Source organism: Heteronotia binoei, chromosome 1 (assembly GCF_032191835.1).
Source record: "Heteronotia binoei isolate CCM8104 ecotype False Entrance Well chromosome 1, APGP_CSIRO_Hbin_v1, whole genome shotgun sequence".
NCBI lineage: Eukaryota > Metazoa > Chordata > Lepidosauria > Squamata > Gekkonidae > Heteronotia > Heteronotia binoei.
Window position 1 is genome coordinate 36,716,633 of NC_083223.1, and position 15,868 is coordinate 36,732,500.

Below are 15,868 nucleotides of genomic sequence, written 5' to 3' on the forward strand. Positions count from 1 at the left end.
AGGCAGAGCCAGGAACAAAGGTGTGACAAGCATAATTGAACTCCAAGAGAGTTCTGGCCATCACATTTAAAGGGATAGCAACCTTTTTAAATGTCTTCCTTCTATAGGACTAATGAAGGATAGGGGCACCTTCTTTTGGGGCTCATAGAATTAGACCCCCTGGTCCAATTGTTTTGAAACTTGGTAGGTACTTTGGGGAGAGGCACTAGATACTATACTGAAAATTTGGTGCCTCTACCTCAAAAAACAGCTCCCTCAGAACCCCCGAAACCTCCAGATCAATTCCCCATTATACCCTATGAAAATCAATCTCCACATAGGGAATAATGAAGTGCTCAGCAGACGTTTCCCTCCCCCCACCCCATTTCTGGCGAGTCTGAAGCAGGGGATTGGCCTCTCTACTCATGAGTTGCTGCCAACTTCTTCACAGCAACACAGACACAGCATCCCAAGAGGAAGCCTTTCAATCGGAGACTGAAGCCTCCGGAGGTACAAAGGCACATGGTCCTCTGGGGGCGGGGCTTCCCCCCGCTGGCCAGCTGATGGGGGCGGGAAGGAGCCTGGGAAAGCGGAAGAACTCCTGCTGGGACCTGGGGATTGGCAAGCCTATCATGGTTGCTCATGAACAGATACATTTCCAGACAGACTGTCTCTACTCAATCTAAGTGTTTGCCCAACATCCAAGTAATGGGGTGGGGGCAGAAATTGGAAGGCATGAAGAGGAGCATCTGGAGAGATTCCCCGTGACTTTGACAGGCAGTTGTTTCCCCAGAAAGCCTGGGGGCACCCTATTTGGGGGGCTGTAATTTGGAGACCTGGGGGAGAAGGGGTGGGATGTGTATATTGCTTTAAATATGCCATCAGCTCTGTAATGGGGCAGAAGGAAGTGCCCTGGGGGGGGGTGAGGGCATTGCAGGAGCAGATAGGAGGAAGAACGTGCAGGGCCAGTTCACAAGGCAGAAAAGACCTTCTCAAGTACAGGGCAACAGGACAGAGGTCCAGGAGGAAGAGAATGTAAGGGCCCAGTTGAAGAAGGTAGGAAGAGAGTACCTTGCTGGTACTTGCTATGTAATGGGAAGGAAAGTAGTCAGCCAGGCCTGAGTTCTTTACAGTGAGTTCTTTACAGAGACATAGATGGAGTATGTGGTATTTCTAACCAAGAGGCCACAACTACCATTGGCCAGGCCTGGGCAGCCTAACTACTGCTAGCATCAACCTTACCAGAAGATGAAGTGGCCAGAGCTAGGAGGTACCATGACCACTTGAAGGACCTCAGGAGAGTCTAAGAACCTGAGTGAAAGCAGATGGAGGTGATTAGGGATAAACTAACCAGGATGTAGGGTGCCTGTTAACCTTGGAATTGCTGAGTAAAACTGAGCTAAGTAACAACATGGGCACCTTTGACATCTTTTGAATGGTGACTCATCTTTGACCATGCGGATACACCATTGTACATCTTTGGGGGTATGGAGACCCTGGTCAGGGGGACATCACAGTTAGCTACAATTGCCTTTAGTTGAGTTTGCATCCTAAGGCAGGCTGAGTAAGTATTCCTGAAACTGTCTTGTACATTCCAAAAGGACATAAAAAGCACATGATGAAATCCAGCCACAAAGAAAATTTTTCATTATTACATCCTGTCTAGAGATGCCATGAACTCTCCTACTGTTCAAAGTGTGAGTCAGATTCCCACTTCATCTCAGTAGCATCTTCTACAAAGGGAGTGTAAAGTGCACAGGCCAATCATGATTTACTTTATCCTCTTTTCTCTGGAAGCATAAAGTTCAGAGTCACCCAGGGCATGAGGATGCCTGCTCTAATCAGGTTGATTAATTGCCATAGATATTCATAGGCTCTGCAAGAACTATTTCATATTGTATAGGACAATTGATGTCTCTGTGTTGAATTCATTATGCATCTTTCATCACCCTTCCCAAGTGCAGCAAACTTTTTCAAAGAGATTAATTAGTCTGCTTGCCAGTTTTGCCATCCAAATGCAAGCCACTGTTATCATTACTCTTTACTCATGATTTGAAAGTGGCAGCAACAGAGAGTGCTAGGTTTTGTTGTGAAAATGCACTCTCTGACATGACACTGGAATTCATTTACAACAAAGATTTTAACTTTTTTTCTGGTGTACTTTAGAGAATTGGAGTAGGATGTGTTTGTGTTTTAAGTGGCACCAAGTTGCTTCTGACTTATGGTGACCATATGAATTAATGTCCTCCAAAATGTCCTATTGTTGACAGCATTGCTCAAGTCTTGCAAACTGAAGGCTGCGGCTTCCTTGACTGAGTCAATCCATCTCATGTTGGGTCTTCCTCTTTTCCTGCTGCCTTCAACTTTGCCAAACATTATTGCACGCCCCCCCCCCCCTTCAAGTGAGTCTTGTCTTCTAATAATATGACCAAAGTACAATAGCCTCAATTTAGTCATTTTAGCTTCTAGGGAGAGTTCAGGCTTGATATGATCTAGAGCTGACTTATTTATCTTTCTGGTGGTCCACAGTATCTGTAAAATTCCCCTCCAACACCACATTTCAAATCAATCAACTTGCTTCATGTCAGCTTTCTTTTTTTCCCCCTTTCCATATTAAGGCTTTATGTCAGCTTTCTTCAGTGCCCAACTTTCACACCCATATATAGTAATGGGGAACACTGTGGCAAGAATTAACTAGATCATGGTTGCCGGTGACACATCCTTACACTTAAGAATCCTTTCTTTGCTCCTTCATAGCCACCCTTCCCAGCCTCAATCTCCTTCTGATTTCTTGATCACAGTCTCCCTTTGGGTTAATGATGGAGCCAAGGAACAGAAAACCTTGAACAATTTCATTTTTTTCACTGTCCACTTTAAAGTTGTATAATTCCCCATAGTCCTTACTTTTGTCTTCTTTATGTTCAGCTGTGATCTTGCTCACTTTCTGCTTTAACCTGCACCAGGAGTCATTTCAGGTCTTCCATATTTTCTGCCAGTAGTGTGTCAACTGTAGATCTCAATTTTCAGTCCACCTTCATCGAACTCTAATCCTGCTTTCCTTATGATATATTCTGCATACAAATTGAAGTGAAAGGGAGAAAAATGCACCCTTGTCTGGCACTTTTGCCAATGGGGAAGAAGTCTGTTTCTCCATATTCTGTCCTAATAATGGCTTCCTGCCCAGAGTATAGATTGCACATCAAAACAATCAGATGCAGTGGCACACCCATCTCCTTCAAAACCAACCATAGCTTTTCATGCTCCACATAGTCAAAAGCTTTGCTTCAGTCTAGGGAACACATGGTGATTTCCTTCTTACACTTTCTTGTGTGTTCTAGTAACCAATGTAAATTTGCAATATGATCTCTAATGCCTTGTCCTTTTCTGAATCCAGCTTGAACATCTGGCATTTCTTGTTCCATATATGGTAACAGTCTTTGTTGTAAGATTTGGAACATAATTTCAGAATCACAGAATCAGAGAGCTGGAAGGTACTTCCAGGGTCATGTAGTCCAACCCCCTGTACAATGCAGGAAACTCACAAATACCTCCCCCCCACACACACCCTAGTGACCCCTGCTCCATGCCCAGAAGATTGCAAAAAATTTCTAGGATCCCTGGACAAACTGGCCTAGAGAAAAATTGCTTCCTGACCCCAAGTTCCTTGACTTACATTTCCCTGGACGTGTAAGAAAGGGTCACAATAATTAAGCACTGATTCAACCCTTCCTGCCCTGCTTCTCATGATCTGCCTAAATTCACAGAATCAACATTACTGTCAGATGGCCATCTAGCCTGTTTAAAAACCACCAAAGAAGGAGAGCCCACCACCTCCCGAAGAAGCCTGTTCCACTGAGGAACCGCTATAACTGTCAGAAAGTTTTTCCTAATGTTTAGTCAAAAACTCTCCTGATTTTATTTCATCTCATTGGTTCTAGTCCAACCTTCTGGGGCTACAGAAAACAACTCCACACCATCCTCTATATGACAGCCCTTCAAGTACTTGTAGATGGTTATCGTATCACCTTTCAGTCATCTCCTCTCCAGGCTAAACATTAGCTCTTCAGGCTTTTCTCATAGGTCTTGGTCTCTAGCCCCTAACCATCTTTGTTGCCCTCCTCTGGATATGTTCCAGCTTATCTATATGCTTCTAAAATTGTGGGGCCCCAAACTGAACACAATACTTTAGGTGAGGTCTAACCAGAGCAGAGTAATGTAATACCATCAAAGATGTTATGTGAACACCAGACTTCTGTTGATATAGGCCAAAATTGTATTTGCCTTTTTAGCTACCACATCACACTGCTGACTTATGTTCAGTGTATGGCCCACTAAGACCCCTAGATCCTTTTCACACCAACTACTGCCAAGGCAAGTCTCCCCCATCCTATAATTATGCATTAGATTTTTCCTACCTAAATGCAGAACTTTAAATTTATTTTAACCCAGTTCCCCAGCCTGTCAAGATCATCCTGTATCCTGTTTCTGTCCCCTACTGTATTTGCAACCCCTCCCAATTTAGTATCATCTGACAACTTAATAAGCATTCCCTCTATTCCTTCACGCAAATCATTTATGAAGATGTTGAACAAAACAGGTTCTCAAGGACAGATCCTTGAGGCACTCCACTTGTCAGTCCTTTCCAAGAGATGATTCACAAGTACTCCTTGGGTGCAATCTGTCAACCAGTTACAGATCCACCTAATAGCAATAGGTTCCAAATTACATTATGTGGAACATTATCAAAAGCCTTACTAAAATAAAGATAAACTATGGCTGGTTACAGATAGGTGGTTTAAGCTGCCCTGGGGATGGCAGGCATGCACCCCAAAAAGCATGTTCAGATGCAGACATCTGCCTGCCTCTCCCTCCTGGACCCAAGCCGCATCCGAATTACTGGAAGCCGGCTTAAAAAGGCACCACTTTGAAAGTGGTGCCTTTTCAATGGGGCGCCTTCAAGGTGCCTCCCCTGCCATCTGGATGTCTGGAAAGCACCCAGAGAGCTCTGAATGCTTCCTTGGGTGCCCACAGCCCAGCCCTCTTCCGTGGGCCATCAAGATGCTTCCGGGCGCTCCTTTTCTGGACAGCTCACTTCTGGGTTGCCTTAATGTCACCTGGAGCTGCCCGTCTGTAAGCAGTCAATGTCTGCAGCATTCTCGCATTACTTGCATGAGAAATTAATGTGATGATCCAATAGTTGCTGCAATCTTTGACATCTCCATTTTTTTGGAATCGCAATGTAAATTGACAGTTTCCGGTCTGTGATCTATTGTTTTGTTTTCCATATGTGTTGGCACAGTCTTGTTGAGGTTTTCATGGACTCTGTTTATGCGGCTTGGAACAGATCTATTGATATGACATCTAATCCTGATTATTTTTTTCCTCTCAATTGCTCTCAGTGCAGCTTTCACATCACTTTCTAAAACTGTAGGCTCTTCTTCAAAACATTCTTCTTGGAAAGAATCTGTCATCTTTTCATCTCTTCTGTATAGTACTTTGTTGTATTGTTCCCATCTTTCTTTATTTTGTCCTAGTGATGTATTTCCGTGTTAATCTAGGATTATCTAATATTAGGATGATCAGATTCAAACCTTTGCTCTGCCACGGAAGCTGGCCAGATGACTCTGGACCTGTCCCAATCTCTCAGTCTAATCTACCTCACAGAATGGTTGTTGCTGCTGAGAGGATAAAGTGGAAGAGGGAACCATGTGAAAAGCCACTTTGGGTCCTGATGAGGGAGAAAAATGGGTAGTGTTCCAAGCTCTTTGTGGCATCTAGAGATCTCTTACTGTGGCAATTGATGTCTAGACACCAAAGATAATTTTTTTCTGGAGAAAATGGCTGCTTGAGAGGATGGATTCTATGCTGAAGGCTCTCCCGTCATCACACCTTACCCTCCCCGGGCTTAACCCCCATAATCTTCAAGTGCTTCCCAACCAAGAGCTGGAAACACTAAAAATAGGACAGCCATAAAAAATAAAATGAAAACTATACACAAACCAACAACAACAATCCTCCAAAAGTTTCCCTCCTATTTATCCACTCCAAACCAGCAAGGGAAATCCATGCATGGAAACAGCCATGTGTGGGTAGAACAAATGCCAATGCACATCTCTATCTGGATACATATCCATATGGCATGGAATGTAAGTAGGGTGTGGAAAGACTGACAGAAAAAAATGGCTGGATCCAATCCAATGCTGATCATCTTCCACGAAATGGGCAGGATGGAACATGAAGGGCCTAAATTCACAGATGCATACTGAGGAGTTTATTCATTAGTCCTTCTCTGGACTCTAACAAATCAATTTTGGCTTTTTGTGAGACTAGCCTGTAGGTTCATCCCACATACCATTCCCCCACATCCCAGATTGGACTAGATGACTCCAAAGGTCCCCCCCCCCCGACTCTATGATTTTAGGAACTACGCATGAGCCTTGTGCATATGATGCAAGCATAGAGAAAACTCACATTAAAGGAGGAGGGAATCACTCATTTGTGCCCCTTCAGACTTCTCTTTTGACCAAAAAGGATTAATTCAAACATACTCGAATTTTCTAAAAACAGAAATGGATTGTTGGATTCTGGTTTGAAACTGGGTAGAAAGGAATTAAGATAATTCCTCTCAACAACACTGTGTTCAAACTAGTCTTGCTTGATGTAAACATGGCTAGGCTGGAAGTGGCATGCCATCACTGTGTGGGGGAAAAAACATTCCCATGGCTCACATGGCTCAAGTGAGAGGCCTAAACTGGTGGGAAAGGCTGGAAGCCATACTGAGACTACCAGAGAGGCTGAGGAGAGCCTGCTGATGGCATTTGGGACAGCCTGCTAGCCCTTCACTTGGGGCACTTTCTGCTATCTCTTACCTAGCTAGGATGATTGCCTTAAAATCTCTCAGCATTTTGTATTTACTTCCCAATGGCAGTTATTTTGTGATGGTAATGACTACCCTTTCTCAAAATTCCCAAACTACCCAGAGGCTCAACAAGGGCTCCTGACAGAGACACTGTTCTAAGTCTAAATGGCAAACATATAAAAACAAAGCCAATTTGTGGAACTCCAGTCCCTTCCTTACATGTGATTCCCATATAGAGACAAACTGAACCATGAAGCAAAATTCATCACAAATGTTGCCCTGTTTGTGGTTCGTTGTCGTAATTCAGAAGCTGGGACCAAGTGCGCAGATCCAGCCCACGCACTGGTGATAAGAGAAAGATTTACATCAAAAGAAAAACACACACATGCACACAAGGAGGCGCCTGGAAAAAGTTATCTAGTGTTGCGCAAATCAGTCAGAAGCTTCTCCATAACTCAAAAACTCTTCATTATCTTCTTGGTACATTCTTAGTTCCTACAAAAAGCCCTACAAAAGACAAAAGACCAAAGACCCCTCCCAATACCGAGGGCTGCCTTTTATATCTTTCATGACTTAATAACATGCCACCTGTACCAGCCAATTAATTACCCTGTGTATTCTGCCCAGAGACAGTAGCTCACACATGCGTACAATAAAAACAACAGCAAGTTTCTTTGAGACATAAATCAAACTAGGCTGCAAAACATCCCGTCCAAGTTCTTATCTCTTTCTGTTCCTCAAGCCTGCATTCCAACACACTTCTATGTATTAAACTGAATGAATCCCCACATCTCCTCTGTTCTTATTTATTTTGTCAACTATTAAGACTAAAGGAAAACATTAACTACATAACCTAAATACATTGATTAATGAAGGAATACATTGAATATAAAAACAAGTTATTAGTAATATGAATATCATAATCACTGCCATTACAAAATTTCCCAACTACTCCCAATTTGGAAACCAGGATCATATTTAACCATGGCTTCCTCTATGACCCTTGATTCATTTATAAAAAACAACAAAATTGATTTAAGAAAGATATAAAACCTCATTCTATAAAAATAAAAAATCTAAACCAAGACAATTCTAAAAAACAGTATTCATTACAAAATTCATTTCAATCAGCAAAGCAGCAGTTCGTGAGCTGAAGTTCATGAAGGGTCTTACCATCATGAACTTTCATGAACATTTAAAGCAGTTCATGGTGGTTCATGGATAGAACAGAAAGCTGCAAAAACAGCTGAGTTAATGGTCCTCACTGCTCAGCAGTTTCAGGCTTTTTTGTGCAGTTGTTTTTCAGGCTTTCTGCAAACTCTGTTAAAGTGACTCTCTATACCTGTGTACATGGTTGTATCATATATACAAAGTGGAGAACTCCTGGGGATAAAGCAACCCAAAAGAGAATACACGGATGAGATGGCAAGGATATAACCGAAAGGTTCTGTGATAAACCAGCCTCAAATCTCTAAATATAATACATTGTAAACAATTCTTATCAGAAATGACGAAACCAATTTACAAAACGAATTCAGAATATATATTATATGAATCCAGGGAGGATAGTGAGGTATACTGTGATAAAGTCTACCCTCAAAATTAGCCATTTTCTCCCTGAGAACTGATCTCTGTGGTCTGGTGATGAGCTGTAATTCTGGTGGATCTCCAGGTCCTACCTGGAGGCTGGCATGCCTAATATAAAGCTATGGGGACAAACTGAAGATATACCCCTGAGATCACATGCCCAGTGATAACTACCATATTTTGGAAACAATGGTTTCGTTCCAGTAACATCTCTGCATTCCTTTAGCTAAGGTAATATATACCTTTCTAGTCATCATCCAAGATCTATTGATCAGAGGGGCCCGAAAAGGAATGGAAGGTAGTACATACGCACTTTTACACTGCAAAGGCTCTTTCTAAAACTTTGAAAATCTTGCAGGTGACACTTCTTAAAAATCTGAAGTTCAGGAACGATTTTTTAAAAATGTGTTATAACTTGTGCTACTTAGACTACACAGCTTGGATTCTCCTTCTCTGCACATATTCCATATGAAACAAACGGCGTTCAACTGAGATGACCCACTGAGTTTCACAGTGGGAAGTGTGCATTAGATTAAAAGGATGCATTATCATAGGTGTGCTTGGGACCATAAAACGTAAGAGAACTAAGTACCATACCAAGATATTTAAAGGCTGTTTATTGGCCTTATCGTTTACAAACAGGTGAACAGAGAGAATATGTTTCCAGGCTCTCCAAATTAATTTTCAGCAGTGATTTTGCTCGCAGTGGGGTGATAAGTGACTTGTACAGAATTATAACACACAGAGAAAGTTAACTGTCTGAAAGTAGTTGTACATTTTAAGCTAGGAATCAAACAAGTGCAAAAATAGGTGGCTAAAAAAGAAATGTGGATTTCTCATTATTCCTGTTGATTCCAAACCCTAATCAGGAGGCTGGATAACTTTCCTGATCCCGATTGATGTGAAGACCTGTGAGATGTTCCAGAAAAAGTTACACAGGATATTGAGTCACCCACCCTCCCACCCTTTCCTCTCTGACTCTCACACACACAAACACAATGAGGTTAGATAGATTATGATAATTATGTCAGAAGAATGATCCTTTTGGAGGATTGGCTTGAAGACAACGTGACATGATCAAAGCTGAGGAGCCATTTAAATGAATTTTTCCTCACCATCTGGAATTTTGTTCTACTTAAAAGAGATTCCATACTCATCAAGGCAAACTGGGATTTGAATGAATTAGTCACAATTTAAATAAGTGGTTTCACATGGCACCTGATCTGAGCCTCTCTGGATTAAAAGGCTCATGTGTCCCCATTTCTACACCATAGTGCTATCAGTATTGTGGAAGATTAGAAGAAGGAAATTATTTACTTCATTTATTGCTCTCCTTTCTCCCCAAGCTTTCATTGTTCTCCTCTCCTCCATTTTATGCTCGCAAGAACTCTGTGAGCGAGATTAGGCTGAGAAACCAAGCAGGGCTGATGTAGAGGCAGGCAATGGCAAACTACCTATGAACGTCTCTTGCCTTGAAAACCCTATGAGGTCACCATAAGTTGCCTGTGATTTCACAGCAAAAAATAATAATAATAGAGGAGTAGAGCGTTAAAACATTATCTGCCCTAGGTGTCAAATAGGCCAGGTATGCCACTGCTCCAGTTTGAGCTTTCATGAGTGAGACCTCACTTCTTCAGATGCATTGGAATGTATATCTGTTAGATTGATCATAGAATCAGAGTTGGAAAGTGCCTCCAGGGTCATCTAGTCCAACCCCCTGCACAATGCAGGAAACTCATAAATACCGACCCCTAAATTCACAGGATCTTCATTGCTGTCAGATGGCCATCTGATGTTTTCTATATAAAATCACTGGCTCAATAGCCATTAGGATATTTATATATGCGTGCATATATCTATCTGTCCGTCTATCCATCTATCTGTCCTTTGCTTCCTCCTCTCTCCTCTGCTTTTCTGTCTCTCACTCTTTCTCCCTCCCACCACATATCCTTTTACTCTCTCTCTCTCTCTCTCTCTCTCTCGCCTCTTTCTGCCTCACACCCCTTAAGTCTCTCCCCTCCCCCTCCCAGAAGCAGTAACGATGGTGGCTCTCCAGGAATCGCAACAGATCTCCCATCTAAAGAGATCAGTTCCTCTTAGGGTTGCCAGCTCCAGGTTGGGGAATTCCTGGAGATCTGGGAGTGGAGCCTTGGGACAGTGTGGCTTGGGAAGTGAAGTGACTTCAGCAAGGTATAACGCCATAGGCTCCATCATCTAAAGCAGGGCTCCCCAACCCCCAGGCCACAGACCTGTTAGCAACAGTGAGGCAGCGTGAGTGAGGCAGAGGCACCGCACTACCCCTTCCACCCTCCTGGGACGTGGGCAGACGAAAGAGGCAGTGCAGCCTCACTCCTTGCAGGGGAGGCAGCCTTGGAGTGAGGCAGAGCAGCCCCACTTCTCCTTCTGCCCACCCAACTGCCACACTGCCTCTTTCATCCTGTGACCTTCGCCTACCCCTCATTTATAGACCCCCCCCCACACTGATCAGCTGGGAGGGGGAGGGAGTTTGGCCACTTCTGCCACCAGGCTGCCTAGTGGGGAGGTGTCAAAAGCAGCCCCAGTCCCCCCCCCATATAAAGGCTCCCATGGGGGACAGGGTGAGGGGGCAGCCTGGGGCAGCAGAAAACCCACCCCATCCTCCACTGGTCCGTGGAAAAAATGTATTTCATGAAACCGGTCCTAGGTGCCAAAAAGGTTGGGAGCCCCTGCTCTAAAGGGTGGGCTCTGTGGCATTATACTGTATAGAGGCCTCTCCCCTCCCCAAACCCTGCACTCCTCAAACTTCATTACAAAATCTCCAGGAATTTCCCTGCCTGGAGCTGGCAAACCAAGGTAGGCCTGGCCTTAATGAATCCTTCTTCAAAGGCCAAAATAGGGCTGGGAAGGGTCCTGCCCCCACCCCCTGCTTTTTTATTCCCAGAAATTGAAGACTGGAATGCTGTCATTGCCTGGCAACAGCCACTGAGGGAATCCATTGCTTAGAGCTACGGGTGCTCCTTTTATCATTTTTGGATTCTTTTTTAATCACTCAGTGTGTTTTTTTTGTATTTCACATTTTTTAGGTTTGTAGAAAGATGGGTTTTGCCCCTTCACAGCTCCAGTTACCGGATTTGAGTATCCAAAGATGTGGCCAACTTCACTATTAGCATATAAGATTGTGTGTGTGTGTCTGTAATTGAAAAGAATGGCAGGAGTGGTTTTGAGATACCTTTTCTGTTTACCTTTTCTTCTTTCTTGGCAGTGGGTTTTCAGCACCCTTAAAATACACCTTTGCATTCACCCTCTGCATCTGTTTTTTTTTTCAAGATAAACAGTTTATTGAGCAATCACTGAGTTGCCAAATAGAATATTAATATTCACATACACGCAATAGGCTGCCTTAACAAAGGATGGATGATGATGGTACACAATGTTATTAAAGCTGCTTGGCAAAAAAAAAAAAAAGTAAACAGATTCAATGGAAAACCATGTTGAAGAGGTATGCTGTCAAATACAATACAAATTGTACTAACCTAATATTTAGCTATTTAACACAAAGTTAAGCATGAGATGTAATCTTTGTAAGTCAACGTAGATGAAGTACAGGTGGGCCCAAATTTTTAATTTACGTAATATTTTTTTTCCTGCTACCAAGATGCCCGACACTTTGTCTAAAAGGAAGAACTCCCATAATTTGGAAGCCCAGGAACTGATAGAAGGGGGGGTCAACTGACTTCCATTTCAGTGCTATGGCATGCTTCGCTGCCATGAACATTAAGGAGCTAAATTCATAATGAGGAGTTGAAATGTTGAAGTCATCCCATACATTCAATAAAATTAATTGAGGTGAAAGCAGAAGGATTAGACCAGTTAACCATTTAATTCGAAGTAAGACACTACTCCAAAAATCTGCTATGACAGGACAAAGCCACCAGCAATGCAGGAAAGAACCAACCGTACCACAGCCTTTCCAGCAAGCCAAGGAATAACCTTGGGACATATGAGACAAGTGGACAGCAGTTAGGTACCAGCGTGAAGCCACTTTATACTCTTTAAGAATAATATTCAGACCAAAGTTGTACAAGGAAGAATTACCTTATTACTATACGCAGTTAGATCAACAATAGCCAGTACATGGAAAATTGACAAAACTCCATCCTTAAAAACCTGGTACAATAAACTCTGGAATTTGTATATCCTAGCAAAATCTAATGACAAACTGAAACCATTAAGGGGCTCTAACTACCAATTTGATATCGTAACAGTCTGGTTTTCAATTCTAGAATTCCTACTGTTTTAGAAGTTTTTCATTTATGGTAAATGGAATTTATTTATTTGTAACAATAAGTCTGACAACTAGGCTTGCCAATCCCCAGAGTCGCCAGAAACGGGGTGGGAGGAGGGGGAAGTCTGCTGAGCACTTCATTATTCCCTATGTGGAGATCGATTCTCATAGGGTATAATGGGGAATTGATCTAGAGGTTCGAGGGCTCTGGAGGAGCTGTGCTATGAGGTAGAGGCACCAAATTTTCAGTATAGTATCTAGTGCCTCTCCCCAAAGTACCCTTCAAGTTTAAAAATGATTGGACCAGGGGGTCCAATTCTATGAGCCCCAAAAGAAGGTGCCCCTATCCATTATTTCCTATAGAAGGAAGACATTTTAAAAGGTTGCTATCCCTTTAAATGTGATGGTGCCCATGTTGTTGCTTAGCTCAGTTTTACTCAGCAATTCCAAGGTTAACAGGCACCCTACATCCTGGTTAGTTTATCCCTAATCACCTCCATCTGCTTTCACTCAGGTTCTTAGACTCTCCTCAGGTCCTTCAAGTTGTCAAGGTACCTCCTAGCTCTGGCCACTTCATCTTCTGGTAAGGTTGATGCTAGCAGTAATTAGGCTGCCCAGGCCTGGCCAATGGTAGTTGTGGCCTCTTGGTCAGAAATACCACATACTCCATCTATGTCTCTGTAAAGAACTCACTGTAAAGAACTCAGGCCTGGCTGACTACTTTCCTTCCCATTACATAGCAAGTACCAGCAAGGTACTCTCTTCCTACCTTCTTCAACTGGGCCCTTTCATTCTCTTCCTCCTGGACCTCTGTCCTGTTGCCCTGTACTTGAGAAGGTCTTTTCTGCCTTGTGAACTGGCCCTGCTTGTTCTTCCTCCTATCTGCTCCTGCAATGCCCTCACCAACCCCCAGGGCACCTCCTTCTGCCCCATTACAGAGCTGATGGCATATTTAAAGCAATATACATGCCCCACCCCTTCCCCCCAGGGCTCCAAATTACAGCCCCCCAAATAGGGTGCCCCCAGGCTTTCGGAGGAAACGACTGCCTGTCAAAGTCACAGGGAATCTCTCCAGATGCTCCTCTTCATGCCTTCCAAGTTCTAACCCCGCCCCATTGCTTGGATGTTGGGTAAACACTTAGATTGAGTAGAGACAGTCTGTCTGGAAATGTATCTGTTCATGAGCAACCATGATAGGCTTGACAATCCCCAAGTCCCAGCGAGAGTTCTTCTGCTTTCCCAGGCTCCTTCCTGCCCCCAGTCAGCTGGCTGCTGTGGGGAAGCCCCGCCGCCAGAAGACCATGTGCCTTTGCATCTCCGGAGGCTTCAGTCTCCGATTGAAAGGCTTCCTCTTGGGATGGTGTGTCTGTGTTGTTGTAAAGAAGTTGGCAGCAACTCATGAGTAGAGAGGCCAATCCCCTGCTTTAGACTCACAAGAAACGGGGTGGGGGGAGGAAAATGTCTGCTGATCACTTCATTATTCCCTATGTGGAGATCGATTCTCATAGGGTATAATGGGGAACTGATCTGGAGGTTTCGAGGGTTCTGGGAGAGCTGTTTTTTGAGATAGAGGCACCAAATTTTCAGTATAGTATCTATTGCCTCTCCCCAAAGTACCTCCCAAGTTTCAAAACGATTGGACTGGGGAGTCCAATTCTATGAGCCCCAAAAGAAGGTGCCCCTGTCCTTCATTATTTCCTATGGAAGGAAGACATTTAAAAAGGTGTGCTGTCCCTTTAAATGTGATGGCCAGAACTCCCTTGGAGTTCAATTATGCTTGTCACACCTTTGTTCCTGGCTCCGCCCCCAATGTCTCCCTGCTCCATCCCCAAAGTCACGAGATATTTCTTGAATTGGACTTGGCAACCCTAATGACAACAGTGGCAAGGCAAAGTATTTCTTTGTTAATGCTGTTAAATAATACATAGGTTTGTATTGCTACATAACAAAACAACCAATAAAAAAATTATTGGATAAAAAAATATTCAGAGATTTAGAATTAAGAGGAGGCGAGCCGGATTAACAATTAGGCCAAGTAGGCACTGGCCAATGGGCCCCCGTGCCTTTAGGGGCCCCTGGCCAGCTCCCCCCCCCCCCACTGGTTTCTCCCTGCTTGCAGCATGCACAGCCAGCACGCACAGCCGGCAACTGAGTTGCTCTTTGCCCATCTTCCCTGGTGTAGATGCTTGTGGAGTTGTCACCAAATTTGACTCTCTCTGTCTCTTCCCCACAGCTTAGTAAAAGGAACTTTTAAGAAGGTGTCTGCAGACTGCAGTGGGAGCTGTGGATGATGAAGCGGGTGCTTAGACTCTAAGATAATTTGTGAGAGGCCCCCCAAGATTTTGACTGCCTAGGGGCCTCCACAGGGTTTAATCTGACACTGGAGAACTTCATACTTGAGCCCATTGATCCTCTGTGAGGACACATCCGAAATCTTTCTGCCAGGCTAATTTACAGGGTGATTGAGATACGCCACCATGCTTTAGAAGGAGTGAATAAATACTTGAAATGAAACCTTTAACTTGGACACTGTCCATTTTCAGCAAGCATTTAGTCAGTTAGCTTAGCTCTGAGGATGTGATGGAAAGGATGAGAATCTATAAGATTATGTTATTGCAAATATTCAAACCAAGGTAGCATTAAGTTATGCTTATGTTCTAAATCACATTTTGGTAGCACATCTGGTAGCACAACCTTGCAGTCAGCTTGCTGTCTTGTTTCAAATAGAGGTAAGTCCCCATTGAGAAGTTCTTCCTGAGCCATTAAGTATATAAATGAATAGGAAACTAATACCAGATTTTATTATTCCTTGCCCTTTACACTAAACAAGAGGAAAAATCATAAATAAATTACAAAGTGTAATCGCCACAGAAGCTGCCTCTGGCACTTTTTATTTAGAGTCTCAGTCATCAAAGGGTACTTTATAATGGTGCCTGAGTTGAGGGCAAAGGAAGGTCTCTTCATGTAGACAACGAAGTGAACCCTACCATGGCTGCTGATTATATGACAGGGTGGAAAGAGAATTAGCTTAGAAATATGTTTATACTTGATAGCTTTGTTTTCTAAAACTGATTCTCATTTACATTCTTTTCTGAATGTTCTAGAAACCCAAGAAGTTACAACACCACTGAGCCATGAGTCACTCCTTGGTTCAGACATACCACAAAACCATGATATTT